The 8,319-nt window shown below is 40.7% G+C and overlaps 1 long non-coding RNA gene across 1 annotated transcript; it reads left to right on the top strand.

The window, feature by feature from the left end:
- The first annotated feature begins 5,202 nt into the window (after positions 1 to 5,202).
- Positions 5,203 to 7,954, top strand: LOC124668215. The gene is made up of 4 exons (XR_006991600.1): positions 5,203 to 5,741; positions 6,758 to 6,874; positions 7,565 to 7,689; positions 7,904 to 7,954. It is a non-coding gene; the product is annotated as an uncharacterized LOC124668215 (long non-coding RNA).
- The last annotated feature ends 365 nt before the right edge of the window (positions 7,955 to 8,319 follow it).

Genomic DNA, 8,319 nt, shown 5'->3' with positions numbered 1-8,319 from the left:
TTCCCAAGCTTAGACTTTTCACTATTCTTGATCACATTATATCATCCCCCTCTCTTGACCCTTGAAAACTTCCTTCACACCAAACTCAAAACAATCTCAATAGAGGGTTAGTGCATAATCAAAAATTCACATGTTCAGCAAGGACACAATCATTCTCAACACTTCTGGTCATTACCCAAGGTTACTTAAATTTAATGGAGCAAAGAAATCCACTCAAACACAGTAAAAGAGGCAATGCGAAATAAAAGGCAGAATCTGTCAAAACAGAACAGTCTGTAAAGACGAATTTTTACGAGCACTTAACATGCTCAGATGAAGAAGCTCAAATTGAATGAAAGTTTCATACATATCTGAGGACCACTCATGAATTTTCGCAGATTTTTCTGAGTTTCCTACAGAGAGACCTACTCAAATTCGTGACAGCTAAAAATTTGTTTCTGCGCAGAAATCCAAATCTAGTATAAACCTTCTATCAAAGACTTTACTTGGCACAACAATGCAATAAAATAAAGATAAGGAGAGGTTGCTATAGTAGTAACAACTTCCAAGACACAACAAAACAATAGCAAAATAAAAACATGGGTTATCTCCCAAGAAGTGCTTTCTTTATAGCCATTAAGATGGGCTCAGTAATTTTAATGATGCTCACATAAGGATGAGAGTTGAAGTAAAGAGAGCATCAAAAAGCAAGTATGAAACAAATTTAATCCTAAACCACTTCCTATGAAAAGGAATCTTGTAAATAAACAAGTCATGTAAGCATAACGCAACAAGCATAGAAAGGCAACACAAGCGCAACTTCAAGATTCTCAACATAAAGAGGGGAAACTTAATATTATTAAGATGCATATAACCATGTTTCCCTCTCTCATAATAACTTTCAGTAGCATCATGAACAAACTCAACAATATAACTATCACATAAAGTATTCTTATTCACATGCATAAAAGTATTATTACTCTCCACATAAGCAATTTTATTAGTAATAGTGGGAGTAAAACTATGAGAACCATCATTGTAATCATCATAAATTGCAGGCATGGTATAATCATAATAAACTTTATCCTCCATAGTAGGTGGCACCAAAATACTACTATCATTATAATCATCATAAATAGGAGGTAAAGTATCACCAAAGTAAATTTTCTCCTCCATGCTTGGGGGACTAAAAATATCATGCTCATCAAAACCAGCTTCCTCAAGCTTAAATTCTTCCATAGCATTAGCAATAATAGTGTTCAAAGAGTTCATGCTAATAACATTGCTACAACTATTTTGCAAACAAAGTTCCATGGGTTTTTTAATTCTCTCTTCAAACACATCATGTCCTAATTCAATATAAAGTTCATAAAGATCTCTATTTTTGTTGTTATTTTCCATTAAGCCTAACTAGTGAAAATAAAAACAAGAAACAAAAAGATGCAATTGCAGAATCTAAAGGAAATAGCTTCGAGCACTCACACACCGGCAACAGTGCTAGGAAATAGCTTAGTAGTCGAAGGATGTGAATACCTTTTACCTTACCTTCCCGGCAACGGCGCCGTAGAAATAGCTTGATATCTACGCACGCTTCTATTCCCCGTAGACAGTGTTGGGCCTCCAAGAGCGAGAGGTTTGTAGAACAACAAGCAAGTTTCCCTTAAGTGAATCACCCAAGGTTTATCGAACTCGGTGGAGGTAGAGGTCAAAGATATCCCTCTCAAGCAACCCTGTAATTAAGATACAAGAAGTCTCTTGTGTCCCCAACACACCTAATACACTTGTCAGATGTATAGGTGCAATAGTTTGGCGAAGAGATAGTGAAATACAAGTAATATGGATGGTTATAAGTAGTAATTGCAATCTGAAATAAAAATGGCAGCAAGCGAACATGTAACAGAATTTGTTGGAAACGGTGTTTCAATGCTTAGAAACAAGGCCTAGGGATCATACTTTCACTAGTGGACACTCTCAACAATGATCACATAACAATTAGATAACTTCTCTTCACTTGTGCTACTCTGAATTACTCTCCTATTGGAATCACTAATCATGTAGTGGCTACAAAAGCTCCGCTCAAAGTTCATAAGTACTTGACAAACACCATTCATAGGGATATCCTCATCAAATCATACTCCAAGACAATACCGTTGCAATTTAGACCGAGTACTAATATAGCATACACACTGTCAACAATAGCTATGAAAGGGGGAATAGATCACATCAATACTATCATAGTAATAGTTAACTTCATAATCCACAAGAGATTACAATCATAACCTACGCCAAGTACTACATGATGCACACACTGTCAACTTTACATCATGGAGGAGGAATAGACTACTTTACTAACATCACTAGAGTAGCACATAGATTAATAGTGATACAAAGCTCATGATCACATAAAGATCACACCATGGGAGAGAGAGATGAACCACATAGCTACCGGTAGAGCCCTCAGCCTCGGGGGAAAACTACTCCCTCCTCATCATGGGAGACAGCAACGACGATGAAGATGGTGGTGGTGTCGATGGAGATGACTCCGGGGGCAATTCCCCGTCCCGACAGCGTGCCGGAATAGAGATTTTGTCCCCCGAAACTTGTCTTCGCGATGGCGGCGGCTACGGAACTCTTCGTGGAATATCGTCGGTTGTTTTAGGATTTTCGCAATAGGAGCTTTATATAGGCAAAAGGGCAGCGTCGGTGGAGTCCCGAGGGGCCCACACCATAGGGTGGGGCGGCCCCCCTCCTGGCCGCGCCGGCTGATGGGGAGGAGGCCCTGGGTCTTCTCTGGCCTGGCCCTTCTGGCTCCGTGAGTCTTCTGGCGAGATAGAATTTCTGTGATTTTTCTGGATTTTTCCGAGCACTTTGGTTTTTGGGCCTTTTCTGCAATAAACGGACATAATAAACGAGAAACTCGCACTCGTGGCATCTTGTTAATAGGTTAGTCCAATAAATGCCATAATATGATATAAAGTGCATATAAAACATGTAGCAATTGGTATAATATAAGCATGGAACATCAGAAATTATAGATACGTTGGAGACGTATCACTAGGTTACAAAGAGTCCTAGGTCTAAAATTTCCTTGTATTCTTCGTATTCTTGCCTTGTTTTCAAGAATTCTTCTTAGGAACCGACGTAGCGGTCCACCTGACCATCGAGTGCCTTCATGGGCCCCTAGTTAGGCTGCAAGAGGTACTGCAATATTAATTACCCGAAGGTTAATGCCCACATCACGCGGCGCCTCCCTCTTCGACGCTGTCCCCTGTACGGCCATCGCCTCCGCCGGTGCATCGGAGGCTGCCGCCGGTGGTGGTCAGATCCCGCCGGAATGGGACCCCTATGAGGAGGTGCCGTACATCTCGCCGTCGAACCCCTACGACACCTGCATGGACAACCCTTGGAACGAGGTAACTACAGTTTGCTCCCTTGTTGTTCCACATTCCTTTTTCAACCCTATTTTTGCTGGTTCCCTAGTAACTATTAGTGCCGATCTGTAGATAGGATGAGTATTGAGTTAATATTTGCGCCGATTTCATTCCATTTTATTTTGATCTCTTCTTGATTTCGTTTAAGATTTGGGATCGGCCGTTCGATTAATTTATGCAAGTAATAATGGGATCTCAATCAGTTAATTTATGCAAGTAATCATGAGATCTCAATCAGTTATTTTATGCATGAATCAAAAGATATCAATCATTTAATTTTGGAAATAATCTGGAATGTGTTCAAATTCAAATCTGGAATCTATTTCTTTGCATATGATGAATCGTTGGGCATAAATTTTTACAGGGCGTGTTTAGCGAACCATTGCTGTGTACAAATCTGTTGTGCATGAGCTTTGGTTCACTTACCCCGTCCCTGTAGATATATAATAGAGTCCACTCTAACCGAGGCTGCCTCTGTTTTTCCTAACTTTGTTATCATGCACGTTACGTCATTGTTGCAACTCATTCACTCATAGTTTCTGTTTGATATGGATCAGGTGTCTAACAGCGACATCGGCAGCGACGAGAAGGATCAGCACACCAAGGCTCGGCAGGTGCTGCAGAGGCTGCAGGTCGCCAGTACACCTCCTACTTCGCCAAAGGTGTCTACAGGTGCCCCTTCTGCACTAGGAGACTCGGCGGCACCGACTTCAACTGCGTCCTCACGCATGCCGAGGACATCGGAAGGACCTTCCCCAAGGTCGGCACGACAGTGAACGTCTACTCCTTCCGCGCCAAGCACAAGGGGCTCGGTATTCACCTCCGCAACTTGCAGCGGGTGGAGATCGCCGCCGGACGCATGCCTCCGATCAAGCCCAAGGTGCCCAAGATCAAGGGACAGGGGAGCAAGAACTGGAGGAAGAGCCAGATGGGGTAGGCGGAGTCCAGGACGTGTGCTGCTACTGCAAAGCAGCTTTTTATTTTGTTGTTATGTTGTTAGTATGTTGGTGTTGTGAAGAACCTCGAACCTGTTATTATGTTGGCTGCTGTATGCAACTTATTATCTAGGGGGGATCCCTATTATCTTTCCCTATTATATTATACTTTGTTGGCCTTACTTTGTTTTCTCCATTTATTATGATGGTGTGAATTTATCGTACATTAGCATCGAGATTTGCTTCTAGATTTAACTAGATACATATGGACCAGAGGGAGTACTAGATTTGCGGCCATATTGGGCAAAAAACGAGGGCCAAAAGGCACAAATAATTGAAGAAAGACAGAAATAGAATCTTCTCTAAATTGAACAATTTATCAATCTTTATCTCCCGTAGACCTGTACTTCTATGTTGCACAAGTAGCGAACCATCATGTTTTTGCATTGTATTTTTTTTTATCTTTTTCCTGAATTTGAATACCCACTGTCATTATCCTGTGCCTGCCCATGGTGGTGCTCTCTTGAGGTACAGGGAACTGTACTTTTGGGTGAAAGTGCTGAAGTTCTATGGACATGTAGTTCTGCATATTCTGAAAATTTTACTGAATTGCTGCTGAATTAAAGCCGCACAATTGGTGAATCGTACGGTTGGGATGGCATGTACTGCTACTGCATATACTGAATTTTGTTGTTGTTTGTACCATGGTTTTAAAGGCGTTAAGGTGTCCTAAAGCGAGGGGGGCTCTGACGCCTAGGCGGACGCTTTGGGCGCCTAAGGCGGATGTTTTTCCAAGGTGGAGGGGGAGCCGCTTGGACGCTTGGACGCCTAAGCGTCGCTTAGGCGACGCCTTTAAAACCATAGTTTGTATATATTGCTGGTACTGATTTGCTTTTACTGAATTTCAACCTGCTGTTTATTTGTCATACATATGAAGATTACGACGAATTCATGAGCATATCCAAAGAGGAAATGTTTCTACTCATTATTTTGTGTGAGAGAAAACAGGGGAATTTGGGAGAGAGGTGAGAGAAGACACAGCCAGGAATTAAAACATAGTTGTTGGGTGGTAGTTATAAGATATTATTAAAATATAGGAGAGAGAATATAGATGTCCTGAATATTGACCATCCACTGAAAAACTAGGAAGATCTAAAAAAAGAATCTTTTTAGATCAATGTCTATACGAAGATATAGACAACCAAATTTAGACCATCCACTAGAGATGCTCTGATGGGGCCACTTGCCAGAATCGGAGATCCAGGGGTGAAAGATAGGAGCAGACCATGAGGGGGCGTATCTCTCCGGCGCGTACCCTACAGTTCGGGGGTCACCTTGCCTTCATCTACAAAATATGAAGCCACCCCCGGTGCATCCAGTGCGGCCATATCAAGAGGTAACTCCATCACCTTTATTACAATTGTTATGTTTGTTTGATTCTTAGACCCTGGGATTCGATGGAAATCGCAAGTAGGATTTATGGCTTGAGAAAAGTTCACATGTGAACTGCAAGTGCTTATGGGTTGTGTCAGTAACATTGTGGCCTAGAAATCAAGTTAATTAAATTTGTAAGAGACAATAGGAGACATAACATTGTAGCTACATTGTTTCTTCGGTTACATGATTCTGTATAGCCACAAGGGGTTACCTGATTCTGTAATTGCTCCTAGAGAATGCCGCTTCCAGTAATTTGCTAAAAAAAAACGGCACTACAAATAATAGTTGTTCAATATCTGTTCCGTTGCAGCAAGAACTTGGACCCTATACACAGCCATACATTTGTACATACAAAGCATATAAATTAGATTCAGTCAAATTGTGTTCCATGTTCATAAGATTTCTCTTATCTTCATGTAAATTTTCTTTAAGAAAATACTTGGTATGCAATTTACTTCCTGCTTTACGTAACTAAAAATCTGCTCATTTTGAGGGGACGTCAAGATTCATTGTATGGTAGTGGCGGTTAATTATCTCATTTAAATATGTTTTTCTTCTCTAACAGATTTAACTTTCTTGAATTATTTTCTTCTTTTGTCCTTGCTATATTTCCAAAAAATTATTTTCTGAAGCTATATAGGTAGGCTTGGTTTAGACCAAAATAATTGTTGCGGAAACAAGCCAACGAGTAAAAGTAAAGCCATTTTTTTCTGAATGTAATTGCATATGTGTCCCTTTTATCCCCTAATCCCCCCAACAATTAGTCTTAAGTTCTTTGTATTCTGAAGAAACTTATTCTCTTTCACTAAATAACGATGCATTTGTTTGTCCTATCAAAAAAGGCTAATTTATTCCTTTAGTTTTTTTTGGTACAATAAGATATAAGATTCAGTTGAAGAGAATGATTCATTCAGATTTTGAAGCTATAGTTTTGTGTTTGTCTCATTTCGGATTTTCGGGTCATTGTCACCACAGGTAGAACCACCGTTGCGAAAATCGCTCCAGGAATCGTCATCTGACCGCCGCTCACTGCTAGCTGCATGGGAGAAGGCTATTACCGATGTCGTGGAGAGTGGTGCGGCCACAGTGAAGGTATTGTGCTCTGCCTCTTTTTTCTATATATCATCTATGATCTCTACATGTATGGCATAAGTACATGTGAGTGTGTTAGTTGTGCCGCGACGACGAGTGGGCAATTATAACACTGTCAATATAAGTGACGATAAAAATACATTTCATGAAAATGTTTAGTTCGCGGGTGTCAGATCTGGAACTGTTTATTCATAGGTTGTGGTTCATACAGCACAAATATTAGCCAAGAAAAACGTAATATTTTGATCACCTCACAACTTTACTCTAGCAACTGTAGAATTCTTATTGATCTGAGAAGTCGTTTGGAAGCCAGGTTTTCATTTCATTTGTAGCATTTTGAAATGAATACATGTAATTCATTTCATTTACATTGTAATTCCAGAAATGGACACTTGTTTGGTTGCCACAAGAATTGCAAATGACAGTAGAATTCAATATTGAATTTGTTTGGTTGCCACAGGAATTGTGAATGACAGGTTTCTGTTCGGAATTGTGATTACACATGGCATCATTTTGCTGGATTTCCCAAATGAAATGATGGCCCAATTCTGTGGCAACCAAACAGCCCACCTATGGAATTTTAAAATGAATTCCAGGATTCCAGACTCAAATGATGGATACCAAACGACCTCTGAGTGTAGAAAATGGTACTTACTATAGATGTTCACCGTCAGAGGTTTTCTGTTACAGTGAACTTTGTAATTCATATCTGGAGGGCGTCCATGATATGCACCAGTGCAAGCAGTAGCTCCCCTCTCCCTCTAAGCATGCATCACCTGATGATTTAGCTGTTGGTGATTCGGCAGCTGTCGAAGGTGTGTCTAATGGTTTGACCGATTCCCTTTGGTATACGTTATGAATTTCTGTCTTATATCAGATCTACTACTCATTATTGTAGCTTAATTATTTGTGTATCTTGCTTAGAAAGCACATCGCATGCTCTGATTTGATTCAGAATGTCTCTGTGTTTGATTTTCTCTTGACTAACAAATACCCTGCTAAATTCAACTTCAGATCTCTTAAATCCAGTTATCCAGTTCAGCAAGAGGAGTACGCGCAAAACTGCCCGGAGGTCCACATTCATGTATGATGGCAGGGCAACGCTGGCTTACCTCCAACGTATCGATAATTTCTTATGTTCCATGTTTGTTTTATGACAATACCTACATGTTTTGTTCACACTTTATGATGATTTTATGCGGTTTTTGGAACTAACCTATTGACGAGATGCCGAAGTGCCAGTTCCTGTTTTCTGCTATTTTTGGTTTCAGAAATCCTAGTAAGGAAATATTCTCGGAATTGGACGAAATCAACGCCCAGTATCTTATAATTCCACGAAGCTTCCAGAACACCCGAGAGGGACCAGAGGAGAGCCCTGGTGGCCCCACACGTGAGGGCGGCGTGGCCAAGGAGCCAGGCGCGCCCCCTATTGTGTGGCGCCCCCG

This window comes from Lolium rigidum, chromosome 6 (genome assembly GCF_022539505.1).
Source record: "Lolium rigidum isolate FL_2022 chromosome 6, APGP_CSIRO_Lrig_0.1, whole genome shotgun sequence".
NCBI lineage: Eukaryota > Viridiplantae > Streptophyta > Magnoliopsida > Poales > Poaceae > Lolium > Lolium rigidum.
This window is presented reverse-complemented; position numbering and strand designations above follow the sequence as displayed.